General features: G+C 38.8%; 1 protein-coding gene across 3 annotated transcripts in view; it reads right to left on the bottom strand.

Moving 5' to 3' along the window:
- GALNT3 (polypeptide N-acetylgalactosaminyltransferase 3) overlaps positions 1 to 12,592 on the bottom strand; it is a 42,671-nt gene extending 30,079 nt beyond the window's left edge. The window contains exon 1 of one of the 3 annotated variants that reach the window (XM_016156382.2): positions 12,109 to 12,592. The gene's annotated coding sequence lies outside the window, so the exon portion shown is untranslated. The other 2 variants (XM_016156391.2, XM_016156400.2) reach the window with 2 other exon arrangements.
- Positions 12,593 to 15,462: the final 2,870 nt, after the last annotated feature.

Genomic DNA, 15,462 nt, shown 5'->3' with positions numbered 1-15,462 from the left:
AACAGAGTTTGACCTCCAGCAGCTGTGAGGCACAGGTTTTAATACACAGAAGGGCATGGTCAGACATCCAAGTTCTCAGCTACACCTGGTCAGATAAATATCTCCATTTACATTATCTCTGAAGGTGAGAGGTTGTGAAGAGGATCTTGATTTGTGGACCAGCCAACTCTATCTTTATAGTTTGGAGCAAGCAAGTAATTATGGAGCTATACTACCCACAGAGGGTGAGGAGAGAATGAGAATGGGGGCTCAGATACTCTCTCCTACCACATCTGCACTTAAGAATAAACTTCAGATGATATGTAAAAAATATATATTACTTCTTTGTGGCATACCAGAGAGTAGAGGAATTTCGAGAAAGTGCAGGGGCAGGGGGATGCTGACTCTAGAGAAAGCTGTGCCAGGAAGTTACTAGTACTGAAGAAAACTCTGAAGGCCTGAGCAGAAGAGAAAAAGTATGGTAGCAAGAGGCTGGCCAGTGAGCCACACTGAAACCAGGAAGAGAAGCTTCTTCCTACATTCATATCCCTCCAGTGACAAGGCTTAACATTGTGCCAATGAGCAAAGGAGAACTATTTACAGGGCCAGCTCCATTATCACAGAGTGGGAAAACAGAATGAATTGAGAGTTGAGAGGCAATGAATTGGTATGCAACATAGTCTACCCTTTTGACTTCTCAGCCTCCATATGCACACTTTCCAATGTATTTGAACTCCTGTACAATAACAAAACAACTCTATATCCCACATAACACACATCCTTTTTACGAGCAAAGAGGAGACCCCCAAAAATGAGGAGATGTGGAATGCCACCAGCCATTGTACCCTCTGCAGTAAATATATGGATTACTTCTCAAATTCTGTCACAGTACCACCTAATATTTTGTTACCTAAAGACTAAATTGTAAATTTAATCTCTAACACTCTCTATATAACATTTTTTTTAAAAAAAGGAGAAAGAGATAAGATCATTGTTAGCATATACAACTAAATATATACATATAAAAAGCAAAGGGAAAATGTACAAAGCTACTACAGTCCTCATTTATCTAATTAGCCATGAGGCCCTAATTGATATCTATGGCTTCCTTCTTCCATTACCATTCTGTATTTACCTTGTCCTCAGGCATTCTATGAGTCCACAAATGTTGGTACTGGTAGAAAGGGCAAATCTACACCCAGAATATTTATCTCTTCTAATGCTGAAAAATCTCTGCTCCCTCAATGACCTAAGAAGCCAAATATAATCAACCTGCCACCCAGTGGTTGGCTGGTGCCCCTAGGCACTCAGTGTTGATTTCTGCCGATTAAGAACTCAGCAGTAGTGCTAGACAGGTCAACTTTAGAAGAGGAAGTCCATGTTGCTTAGCCCATGCATATATAGCCTCCATTCCTGCCACTGTGGCCACTGTTTATGGCCCACTTGAACAAGCAGTGGAGTGGCTGGGGAAAAAGGCTGACTGACAACCACAGTGTGTCATTTTGTCCACTTGATTATTGAAAGCAATAGATTTCTTATGGTGGGCATTCAGATGGGACACAAATTTCCTCAGAGCCTCTCCTTTTTGAAAGGTCCACCCTCACACCTCTTCCTCAAACTTGTCACTAACCTTCCACTCCTGTTCCTTCCAAGTCCCTACCATACAGTCAAATCATTAGCAACTGTCCTGTGGACCATTACAGATCTGTACTTCTGGCCATCTCTCATTCTAGACATAGTATAAAATCATATCTACTGTTCAAAATTCTGCCTACTGGTAGTTTTTTTTTTTTTCCTCCACTGTCTTTCACAATTACTCATAGTGTGGCTGTAGTGCTGTAGCTGTCCTCTCTTGGGTGGTACCAGCATATCTGTAAACCAGGCTTAAGGTTTTTCTTCTTCCATCATTGAAACTAAGGAAATCCTCAAGAGGCCAAAGGCATGGGTTGAAAGAAAGGAGGCAAAAGGAATTGTTATTAAAGGAGTCTGAGTCACTTGTTTGCAGAACTTGTACTTTACATATCTGTTCAAGCTCTGTCCCTTACATATCACTTCCATTTGATGAAAGATTGCTGTTATGCATGGCCAACCTTATGGCTAGGTATGTTGGACAACTCCCAGTTAACGATGAGAAGCCTGGTCTTCATGGTAACCTAACACTCCATGGTCATGCATTCAATATGTACCTAATAGCAAGCTAAAAGCTGTTTATTAAAGGGTGAATCTTTATCTAAAGGGGTCACAGATTTACTTCAAAATCCCAGAGATCCACACTGTGATTCTGCTATTGATTCTTGCCAGTGGTTCTCTACAGCATTCGTATTTGCCACGGACTCTTATGGAATCATTGAACCTGCTCAGTTATAAAACTAAAGTGGTAGCACAGTGTACACTGTGTCCTGGACTTGCTGCACAGGCTTCTCATCCATTGATCATTGTTAAAAACTAGCAGTCCTATGGTTTACTCTGTAGATAGCTTAATGTAGCATATTAAAATGTGGTTTTATGTTCCCTCCAAAACCCAAAAGGTTTATTAAGCATAGTGACCACTGAATGCCCAGAAATGTTACTGAAGTGCTCCTTAATTTTTGTAGGCTGAATTATTACCCGGTGGTTCTCATGTGTTTGACTAATTCATCTAAAGTACTTGCTGCTTTCTGGGCTTCAGATACAATCAACATAATAACACCCTCAATGTAACAGAGCAGTGTGACAGTTTGTGGAATGTTGGGAAGATTAAGATTTCTAAGACAGGAGAACTGACTGAGCCCCAAAGCAAGACTATGAAGATATACTGTTAGTCCCGCTAGAAAAAAGAAAATTGCTTTTGGTGGTCCTTCTAAGTTGGTATGGGGAAAAAAACAATTAACCAAGTCAATAGTTGCATACCAAATGCCAGAGTTTGTGTTGATTTGATCAAGTAAAGATACCTTATCTGGGTCAGCTACTACATTTGGAATCAGTTTACAATAGTTCAATCATTCTCTAAGGTTCATGTGACTTCTTCACAGGCCAAATAAGTGAGTTAAATAAAGATGTGACTGATATCACAAGTCTTATTTCAAATCTTTGATGGTGGCATTAATCTCAAAAATTCCCTCAGGGATATGGTATTCTGATTTACTTTTAATATATGTTTCAGTTGGAAATAAACCAGTGCCAGCCTATTAATTCTTCTTTCAAAAGCTGACCTCAACTAGGGTAATTTTCTCAGGATCATAGACAGACAATTACCACACAGTGAGGTCTACGAAACATATGCTGAATGCCAAGCTCCATAGGATGGGGTACCTAATTTTGTGAAATCTGTACTTAATTCTTTAGGCAAAGGGGAGAGGCCTTGATAGAGTATAAGCAGGGTGCTGGCCTAATCAGAACTGAAATTTAGAATGATTACTCTTGAAGCTGTGCTGAATATGGATTTTGGGGGGTGGAGAAATGAGAGAGGAGGCTGGAGGCAGTTAGGAGACTATTAAGAGTAATCCAGGCAAGAGATGAGATGAATAGAAGGGGTGTGGAGTCTTGGGAACAGATTTGAGGTATAGTTAGCTGAACTCAGCAAATGAATCAATGGGAGGGTAGGACTGTCATTAAACAACTGTCAAGTGTGTTAAGGATGGGTTCTTGACTTGTTGAAAAAGACCAGCTAATGGAGTACTCTCTGTTCTGGATTTTCTTCAAAGGTAGACCTAGAGCTGAAGTAATGGGCAAGAGGCCATAAAGGAGGTGATGATAGAAGGCAAAAGGTATAAGAAGGAGACTGAAGTAAGAATAAAACCTGACCTAGTTAAAAAAAAAGATGGGCCATATCTGAAAAAACAAAGGTCATGGTCAAAAACCTTGAATAAATGAACAATAAAAATCACAATAATTTGCACTAGAAATCCCCTCTGCACTATTAATTGTCCTCCAGAAGGCCCATTCTGCCATCATTTATTTACTATTGAGTGTTCTTTTACTCTTATCCCATCTGATTAGGAATTGCCCAAGCATGCAAGGTCTCATGTCTCTTCAATGTATCCAACAGGTATGAAGGTAACTTCTAGAGATTTATACTAGAAATATTCTAGTACACAAGAGAAATGACAATTTGTAAGCTTGCACATTAAACCAATGTTTTAATATTAAAAGGTTAAAACAATCTACAACTCTACTAATAGGGAACTAGATAAATAAATTATGATGGAGTTATACCATGTATATTAAGCCAGGTTAAAAATAAAGAAGATATTTTATATGCTGATACACTATTTCTACAATAAGTTAAATGAAAAAAAGCAAGATTAATTTGCTTTTTAAAAAGAGAGAAATATATACATATTGTTTTTATATTTAAAAATATAGTATTCATTGCCTCCATAGAGGAAATCTGGGTGTCAGAGGGCAACATGAAAGAAGGAATTATCATATATCTCCCTTACTTTTTAAAAACTTTGGACCATGTGAACAGGGTAGCTACTAAAAAAAAGATATAATCAATCAACCAACCAATCAATTAATCAATCAATCAGAAAAGAATATATGAGTAGAATAAAGACTTTTCTGACAAGCAATATCTCAAATCTCTTAATTCCATTAAGCATTTTTCAGGAAGTTTCATCCAAATGAGTGAGTAAATAAACAACAGAAGTAATAGTATCCAAGAAATAGAGCATCCATCAGAAATGTGAGCAAAGAAAAATCCCAAACAACAGTTATGAAACAGGTGTAGAAACCAGTAGACCAAAGTGAAACAAGAGGACAGATGGCTCCAGGAAGGGACCAATATACCTGATCAGTTCAATTATGTGGAAAAATCATACTGAGATGATGTTGGAGTATACAGAAATAGAAATTGACATATGGGAAAACAAAGAATGTTTTTTAAATGAGTTAATTATTAACTCCAGGATAAAAAAAAAATCTATGATTAAGGAATCATACTCATCACACACTTGCTTGCCTTAGTAGTCATCCGTATTTCTATAATCATAATAAATAAATACTAAAATGCAAACAAAAGAATGTGAGAATTATTTTAGGAGGCTGAGGAAGGAAGAGCAGGGGGTATGAGTGTGGAAGTGCTAAATATTTATCTACCATAATGGGAAGTTAATAGATAATGTCAGACATGATATACTAAGAAGTAGCAGTATAAGAATATTATTTCAAAAGGTAAATAATGCAGGAAACGTCTCAAAGAGGTAAAAGTGGTTGCCTTTAGTCATCAGGGATGAGCATGACTGGATTTTTGTTGCTGTGGCTCTTATAAGCCTTTTAATAATTCTATTTACATATAAGTAGAATACAAGTACAGTATTTGGAATCAGACTGCTTAGATTTGAATCTTCACTCTGACATTCACTAACCTTATAAAAGAGGCAAATTACCTAATCTCTCAATTTCCCTGTCTCTAAAATAGGGAGAAAAATAATATGTACCTTGTCGGGTTGCTTTGAAGACTAAATGATTAATTTATGTAAGTTGCCTAAAGATACCTGACATATAAGTGCTCAATAGTAAATAAGGTCTAATATTTATTATGACAATAAATATTAACTACTGTTACTTGATAAAAATATAAAGGCATTAATAACTAAAACCTAATTTTGAAAATATGAGCCACATATTAAAGTCTGCTCCTTTTGTGAGTAAATTTTAATTTTTTTAAAGTTAATACTCCCTAGTACTAAGTAGAACTTTCTTTATTTAGGCTGTAGTGTTCACTCTAACCAAAAGTTGGAGGGGAGGGGAAAACAGTGAAAAATTGCAGTTACTATAGTAAGTGCCGAAAAGGAAGAAGCCTTAACTGGAATCTGAGTTTTAGCTTAGGTAGGCCCAAAGATGAGGGAAGAGAGTTACTGGAAGGGGGAATGACACTTGCAAAGATCTAGAGGCAGGAGGAACAGGGCAATAAAAAAAGCTAGTGAAGCTAGAGCAGAGAATAATGATAAGAGAGGTATACGCTAGGCCTTTAGGCCCTGCTAAGGAGCTTACCCTTATCCAAATGCAATGAGGGGTTTTAAGCAGTGGGTAATAAGGTTGAATGTTTTGAAAAGATCGTGATGGGTACAATGTGAGGAACGAACTAGAAAGCATTCAGAAAGAATTCAGATAGACATATTAGGAAGGCAAAGGTCTAAGCAAGAGGTGATGGTAGTGATGGGAATGAAGAAAAGTAGATGCATTTGAGAAATACTTATTTAAGAGGTAAAACTGACAGACTTGGAGATGGAAGACTCCTAGACATTATTTTCCTTTTTTTTAAATTTAGTCTAATTAAATTATATTTTTTACGTAAAAGCTTCCCCCCCCCCCTCCCGCCAACCTCCTCACCAGTAGTTAGGTACAATTGTACCTTAATTGTAGAATATTTATAAACAAAAGCTGCGAAGCATCCAATTACAAAGTTAACTTTTCACTTCTAAATGGTAAAATCCAGATCTTGAAACAGAACCCAAAGGCACAAAAATAACATGGAATTCAAAGGAATGAGATGAAAACAACAGCAATCTAAATTAAATAGACTAATCGAGTATAGTGGAACACGGTTCCTACTCCCCATTTTCTGTGGTCACTACTATTAAAAACAAATATACTGCTCAATGCCTCTCCTTTCCTGTGCCACTTTTACTCCAACATTTTACTCCACAATAGTCTTGGAGGAAAGAGAAATTTCACATGCTTTGCAAATAATTTAAAAGAGGAGTTTGTGTGTGGGTGGGTGTGTATACACAGGTAGGTGCAAAAGCAGACTACATGATATCACATATGTAAGCACATGTTAGAAGTATGCATAGACATATCACCCAGCTCAGGTGTATGTGGAGGTGATATGGGGTACAGTTTTCTAAATGAGGCTAGACCTCAGCTGAGTCTTAAGAACCAGCGAGAGCTATAAAGGTAAAGACAAAAGGAAAGGTACTCTTAATAGTGGGAATAATTAAGCAACAGGATATGGTGGTGGGGAGGGGGGACAATGAAATCTTTTGCTGGGATATAAAATTTGGTTTACAGAGTATAGATCCATAGTTAAGAAAAGATTAGATCCTGTGGGACCAGTTTATGTGCCATGGGTCCCATCCTGGAAGCTATGGAAAGTTTTTAAAAGATTTTAAGCAGAGGAGAGAGAGAGTCAAGTTTACATTTTTAAAGAGATCATCACCTTAGGGGTTCTGCTGAGGATGGATCTGAGCATGACAACACGATCTATTAAGCTATCAGGCAGCAGGTAGTTGTGGTACCCCAGTCAAGAATTGATGAGACCTTGAGCTAGAGTAGCAGAAGTAGAAGAGGAATTTGTGAAAGAAAGAAGGAAAAAGATGGAAACATTAAGCAGACTCAATGATCTGATATTGTAGAGGTTAAGAAATAAAGTAAAAAGTGACCTCTGGGTTTCTGGCATGACATCTGGATATGTACATATCCATAACCCATTCTCCAAAATCCCTAGACCCAAATGTGTTTCAAAATTCAGTTCTATTTTGGATGTTAGAAGGGTGATAATGGTTTGGAAATCCAATATAACAGTGTACCCCCAGCAGGGCCTAGTACAGTACCATGTAATCAAACACAGTACTATTTCTGCAGCAAGACACATCCCACCAAATGAGACAGACAATAAATAGCTTCCTGACAGTTCACTCAGGTTTTACAGCAAATGAGTTCAAGTTTTGCTGATTAATGAGATACTTTCCCCTCCAAAATTGGTTTTCAGATATTTTTTAGTTTTGGAAATGTGACTAAGAAGTGATAAATGTACTAATTCCTACAAATAGAATCTATAAAGTGAAACGAGCTGTCTTTGTGTGGGCTTTTTTGTGGTTTTTTTTGTTTTGTTTTGTTTTTGTTTTCAAGAAATTTCTGGTTTACACATGCATAATCTCTGGTCATTATGACATCTTAAACATGTCCAGCAAACAGTGGGATAAATGAGCAAACTAGTTTGGACAGTTTAAAACTGAAATAATTACAAGGAAAATGTGTACTCGGGGAAATACTCTCTAGTTAGTGCCAAAAATATGAGCCCAAATCAGAGAATGACTCGAGGAGATTTCATCTAATTGCCAATAGTCATTAATGACCTAAAATTCGGAGTCCTACTTGCCTTCGCTTTGCCATAAGTTAATACACTTTGGTCTCTTGCCATGGCTGGCACTGATTTCAATTCAGTGTTGTTACTGGCAGTACATTAATTGTGTAAAAATGATCCAAATTATGTAAAAATAATCATTCTGGTACTCACTATATAATTAGACAGGTGACTGAAAATATTTTTTTCTTGTATGGTAGTTACTAGAAAGAAAGGGCAGTAGGGGATAGGTAAAGATGGGTAAAGGAGGGTAAAATATATGGTGACAAAAGGAGATTTGACTTTGAGTGGTGAACACACAATGTAATATACAGATGATGTATTATAGAACTGCATACTTGAAACCTATATAATTTTATAACCAATGTGACCCCAATAAATTTAACAAAATTTTTAAAAAAGAACTTGAAAAAAGAAAGAAAATATTTCTTTCTCATTTAAGATTTTTACCCATAAAAGATCTGCCATACCAAATGTATTTTTATACTTTATGGACTAGAGAATTGAGTATGTCTGAAGATGACTGGGCACTGATCATTTCCAAAATATTAAATACATCAATATTTTCTTTAGAAGGAAAAAATTCCTTCTACCAGGAATATGAAGGCAGGTTAAAATTAAAAGCTTCTACGAAAGGCTTAATAATCCAATCTGAGCTTCCAACCCTACATCTCGACAGGTCACTGAGGAATCTCTCAATCTCTCAATCTCTCGACTTCACCCAGCATTATAACTCAGCCATAAAATTTAGAATTTAGAATTGAACTGGGCATAATTATTTTTGTCTCTTAAATTTTCACTTGATAGTTATCAAAATCCCATCAGGTTAACCCATTTAAAATACAATAACGTATATTGAAGTTGTATGTAGTTTCTAATGTTTGAGAGATTTAGTCTAGCACAGGTCCTAGAATCTCAAACCCTCTAATAAATGTTTAATAAGGATTACGGTATAATTTTATATATTAAAAAAGTACAGTTTGATTTTTTTCTCGTAAGCGTGTATGTGTGGAAGGGGAGAGAGACAGAGACAGTAAGCTGATAGAAAAATCAGCTTTAAAAAACGTAAATGCAATAGGATACTACTATTTTTGTTGCAGGTTCCAGCCCATTTATGGTCAAAAATAAATCCAGTGTGTTGAGACCAAAATTTTTAAAATAAAATAAAAGAACACCCATGTTGTAAGTTTTGTCTTCTGAACCTTGTTTCATTAATATACACACACACTAGAATGCACTGCATTGAGGCAAAGGATGCATTTTTAAGGAGGATCACAGTCCAAAAAATAGTTTAAAAAACACTGGTGTTGAGGAAGTAGGCTTGCCAACCCAAAATCTAGAGTGTTGCAAAAAGAGGGAAGACCCTGGGTCGCTGCCTTGTAAAATATATTTTAAGCCAATACAATAAAAGATCAGACGACTAAATTATGTTGTCCATGTTGATTCAAAAAATTAACTGTGGCTCTGAAATACCAAGAAAAGATTTAAAATCTCAATCCACATGGCATCTTTAATACACATGTGATTCACAGTGAGAGGAAATGAATGATGGCCTCACTCAATCTCCCTAGAGTCAGGTATTATCTGGTCAAGTAGAAATTAGGGCAAATCAGAGCTGGACAAAAAACAATTGACTATTCTGTCATTTACAAAGGCCTTACAAACTACATGAAGACAAAAGGATAAATATCTTATGATAAGTGTGAATGTGGGTGGTAAAAAGTGAAGATAACAACCACTGGAATAATGCCATGTCTACCACTAACTTGCCAGGTGAACTGAAATTAAAATACCTCTCTTGGCTTCAGTTTTTCACAAGCTGGATGGGTGGACTAGGTCTCCAAGAGAGAACGGGGATCCTGAGAATGCTAAGGCTAGAGGAGTTTCTTGGTTTGTTTTATGACTCGGTCTAAGAAAGTTATTATTTTTCCAATTTTACAGGTAGTTTGACTAGGTACACTGTCACTATAGCTAATGTGAATATGTTACATTTATTCCTAGAGTTAAAAGTAAAGATACTCTAATAACATCTGGCCCAATAATCAGTGCAGATTAAATTAATATTCTAAATTCAGGTAGCAACACCTACATCTAATATTATTTTAAATATTATTTAGCCTATTTATTTCTCTGTATGAAGACAAGATTAAGAGGGCAGGCAGGGCTCTTTCAAGAAGCAGCAGTTGTAAATAGCATTAATAATTATGTTCTGTTATGCTGTGGTTGACTTTTTAGCTTTTAGTTGCACTTTTAACAACAACAGCAACAAAAAACCAGTATGGGTTGCCTAAGGCATTTTATGTTAAATATGCAATTTAGATATATTTTTAAAAATTAGTAAGGATAGAAATAAAACAAATCTAGGCAGAGGAGCTGCCATTTATTATTAGAAATGTCTCTGTAAAAATGCTGGTTAAAGCAATATAAAAAGAAAGATGATTGTACTAAATTGTTTAGAATGTTTAAACTAAAGCTAAACTTTGGATACTAAAAATTAAGTTTGAAGAAATCTAACTGTAGCCATAACTGAAAGAAAATTTATACAGTAAAAGAAGCGACAGATTTTTCCACGACCAGAAATTCTCAAATTAAAATGCAGTAACTTTCCGATGTTTTAACAATAGAATTTGAGTTTAATGTCATCATTGTGTAGTATAACTTCTATAGCATGTTAGCTTAACGTTTTCTAAAAACCGGAAAACTTGGTAACTGGATGGGGGTTCTAAAAGCAGAAATAGTTATTTGATGAGTTTGAAGTGAAGTGTTTTGATGAGCTTTGACAGAAGGAAGTGCTTTAATGAGTTTGAGATAGAAGGAAATAAAAGTCTAAAGTAAGCACCAGTTTCACCCTCAGTTCTTAGGCTTCTGAAAAGCCTAATTAGGTAACGAAAGGAATCTGGGCCTGGCACACCCAAGTTCAGACGTGGCAGGATCCTGAAACAAAGTTTTTTTGAACTTTTGAGTCATATGCCACAGACCATAGCCGCAATATGCAGGTCATTAAGTCAACAGGTCCTTTATCTAGACGGTGTGCGGTTGGTGAGTGGCAGTTAGGTTCCCTCCTGCCACAAAGAAAATAACTCTTCTTGATCAAACCGGAAAGTGGGTGCAACTCTGGCTTAGGGAGCACACCCGGAAAAGTGTAGAGACGAAACGGAGAGAGAGAGGGATGTCCGCGTCCCGACCACAGGGCGCTTTCCAAACCACCCGGAAACCATTTAAATGGCTCGGGCAGCCGCGGTTTCCAGCCCATGACTGTCTGGGGTCCGGCTGGGAAAGTTGTCTGGCAAAGTCATGCCCTTCCGAGTCGCGGGCTTGGCCCCCTCCTGCACAGGAGCGGGAGGAGACTGGCAACCTGTTAGTCCGAGTGGGAACTCGGCCGCCTCGCGCCCAGCTCCTCCGAACCCCCAATCTGCGACCCTCGCAGGGACAGGCTCCGGCCCACCAGGACTTCGGCCACGGTGCGGCTCTTCTCGGGGCTCCCTACAGAGACTGACAGGGGTCACCGCGGGACACAGGGCTATCCCCGGGGCGCCGTCTCCCCGCCGGCATCCGGCGCCCCTTTCGGCCTCTCCCGAGAGGGCAACTGAAACGCTGCTCTCGAGACCATCTCCAACCGGCCACCGGGACCGTGCCTCTCTCCCCACCACGTGAACATCCGCGCCCGTCCTACCACCCTCTCCGACTGTGCCCGGGGGCTCCGGGTCCCCCCGCCCGAGCGCCGGCCCGCCGCTTACCTGGCGGGTGGGCAGGGCAGGGCAGGGCGGCGGGAAGCGGTGGCCCGGCGGGCACTGGACGTGGGCCGGGCGCCAGGTGCAGGTGGTGGCGGTGGCGGTGGCGGCTCCGGTTGCTGTCGTTACAGTTGCGGCTCAGTCCAGCTCCACCTCCGCCGCCGCCTCCTGCCTTCCCGCTGGGCCTCCTGTATTGCCAGGAGAGGCCGAACCGAGGCTCGGCTTCCTCTTAGAGTCTCCCAGGTGAGCTCCAGCCTCCGACGTCGGCAGGGGCGAGGCCCCCGTCCCGCGCCTGCGCGCCAGCCTCCTGCCCCGCCCCAGCCCTACCTGAGCGCTCCAGGTGAGGACCCGGGACCGCGCGCGGGGCGGGGGCGCAGTCCTTGAAGAGCGCGGTCGCCTCGCGGCTCCTCTCCCCGTGGCTGGTTCTCCGCGCGAGGCGTGCCTCAGCCCGTCCACATTTGAGGAGTCCTGCACTGACCTGGTAGCAGTGATCACGTCGTAACCAGAGCACAGTCTGGGTCCTTGGGGAATCAGGTCTAGATTTGCCCCTCGCGCTTCTTTCCTTCCTCTTCGATTCGCCAGAATGAAGGGGTGCGCTCCCCGGAGGCTGGGGGACTCAGCGCCTCCGAGGACCACCTCATGACTGCAGCAACTGTTGGCTCGTATGGTTTCCTTGAACAGGGTTCAGCAGCTTCTGTCACCAGTTAGGTCCGTGAGCTCTTGGGAGAGCTTCCTTCCCATGTAGTCTTGATTTCATCACTTGACTCACTCTAGCGCAGCTAGTGGTTTCCGTTTCTGTAAGCGCGCGCTCTGGTAGGGGCGCCTCATGGCCAAAGGAGGAGCCTTCCTCTTCCAAAGAAGAGCCTCTGGTATTTGGCAGAGCCTTGCTGATTTGGGGAGCACCACCGCTCCCTGGGTTGCTATCGAAAAGCAAACCAATTCCCACATGAGAGGGAAAGCAGCGACAATAGAGAGAAACCTGCTATCCTTGCTGGGAAAGACACTGGTTTCCTGGAGAGGGCTTGCTTATACGGTAGGTTTGTTTAAAAGCTCAACATCAGTTGGGAAGGTGAGAATGCAGACTCTAGGAAATGGTGGGTTTTGCTGATGTTTTTAAGACAAAACATTTTTAAACGGTATTTTTTAAAAATAATTTTCACAACTTTCTGTTTCAGCCTTCCTTCTGCTGTTATGAAAAACATTGACATACCAAACCCAGGACTTAAAACGGACTTTATACCTTCCTATGAACTCATTCACTTATTTAGCACTATTTTCGCTGTACATAGGACTATAAATAGAAAAATAGCTGTAAACGTTTTAGTGACATGCTTAGATATAACACAACAGATTTTTCTATAAAGTTTAGCTGTGGATTTCCTCCTGAATTTTGACACGTATTCTTCCGATTCTTATTTATTGGTATATTAATGTTGTGTGACCTAAAAATAAGATTTAGAAATATCAACAGGCTTTACAACTTGCCTAGTCTGATATTTGTTTTAGCATCCACAGTGCTATTTTAAATCCAGTTCACCTGGATTTAACACTTTAGTTAGTTGTTTTGTATGTTGTGGTTATTTTGTAAGTATCAAGGAAACTTTGTGTTATGACATTTTAATAGCAGTGCCTACAAGCAATTTTTAAGCACTCCCTGTATCCCCCATAAAAGTTCAGGAGCTATTTATGTATATGACCATACTAACTTGATAATATTTGTCCTTAGGTCCACAGCTGGAAACACTAACTACCCAAATCTCGCTTGAGGTTCTGCAGCTTGCTCTGCTATTTGCCTGCCTCTAAATGGAAATTAGAGTGTTAGTCTTTGGGAAATTTGGGAAAAATCCTAAATGTATTCAGTATCACTTGTCTTGAATGAGGCAGGAGCCAAAGATTATCAGGGGTTTGGCGTCCCACCAGACAAAGATAAACAATTTTCACTGACAGAGCAGGACAGAGCAGATGGATATAGAAAAGCAATCTGAAATCCAAGGACTGAGGTGCATCGATAGCAAAACTACTTAAGTCAAATAACCAAAAAGAGAAGGTAGGGCAGAGCTATAAGAGGAGAGAGCAAGCACATACAACCAAAATGCTGCACGAAATGTGAAAAAGAATAGAAAAAAAAATCAAAATCAGGAGCTACTAAAAATTGACTGTCAATTTGCAATGGAGACAGATAATTTTAACAAGGAAAGCAGTGTTTCTGGGTCTGGAATATTTACCAGCATTACGTATACTATTTTATTTCATTCTGAAAGTAGTCTTAAAATTAATGAAAGTTTTTAACTTAACAATAAAATTAAAATGCCGCAGGCCCGGAGAAAAAATATTATTATGCTGAAATGTTCAATGCCCTAAATCTAATCAGATGAAGAGTTTTTGAAAGTATGCTATTCAAAATTATGAAATAGAGAATTCACTTTATGAAAGGGAAATTAGCATTTCATCATAAAATAAAACTCAGAAACTTTGGTGTAGACATGCTTCTCAGAAATAAGCTTATTTTAATAGTATATGATTGGCATATAATGGAAGTTAAAATTAAAAATTGAGCAGATTTTACACAGGAAAGGGAGAGACAAACTTCTCCTTCTTCCCACAAAGCATGCACGCACACACGCACAAATACACACTCGCACCAAGACTAGCCACAAAAATGCTCATTTATATAGATTTGAATAATACTCGGTGTGTAATCATTTCTGTTAACAGTTAAATTAATGCCAATACCAGTATCTAGTGCTCAGTAGATACTCAGCATTTGTTATCTGAATAAATTGATCCATTAAATACCCTGAAAAAACCAACATGCATAATATCTTCAGCAGAGTACAAATCCAAAGAATGGTTTTACCAAATATTATGGAGAAATAATCTAGGTCAGGTAAGTGTAATGGATTAGGAATCTGAGGGACAAGCTCCTCATAACAGTAGCTACCAGTTAGCAATGGCCTATTTCATAAGGTTCTATGCAAAGCAATTTATACTCCTACAAGTTAATTTACTTCTGGGCTTAAATTTTCTCTTCTGCAAAATAAAAGTGGTACAAGGTGATCTCCATGTGCATTTACAGACTAATTCATGTAAACTCCATGATAAAAGAATGTACATGCAGAAAACAAAACAAAACAAACAAAAACCTCTTCTGGATATAGGAATAATATTTAATAGAAAACAAAGAAGACATATATATTAACTGAAATAGAAACTTTAATTCATAAAAATTCACCATAACAAATAACATAAGAAATGAAATTGTTCAGATTTATTAAGTCCAACGTCAAACATTTTTAGATTTTTAATTGGTTAATTATTGATTACCCAAGGCTTAGCAACTGTAGTTTGAAACATATTGCCTAATTTAGCCTTTAAAAACCATTTTGCCTAGTGTGGAAATTGGAATCTCCAGTCAAGATCTCAAAGTCAAATTGATATATTTGGCTCAAGGACTGAACAGATTGAAATAATTTCTACAAAAATAGTTGAAAGGCTATTGATTCAAAAGGAGAATAGTGCTAGTATCATAGTGAAGAGCCACAAATATGTGGGTATTTTATTTTATTACAATTCAGCATAATTATACATTGTGTTTAAAATATTACAAGAGTTGAAATAGTGAAAACATGAATAGATTATTTTTAGTATGAACTTTCTTGGCCACTGTTTTATATGAGGATT

Source organism: Rousettus aegyptiacus, unplaced genomic scaffold, assembly GCF_014176215.1.
Source record: "Rousettus aegyptiacus isolate mRouAeg1 unplaced genomic scaffold, mRouAeg1.p scaffold_m13_p_2, whole genome shotgun sequence".
NCBI lineage: Eukaryota > Metazoa > Chordata > Mammalia > Chiroptera > Pteropodidae > Rousettus > Rousettus aegyptiacus.
This window is presented reverse-complemented; position numbering and strand designations above follow the sequence as displayed.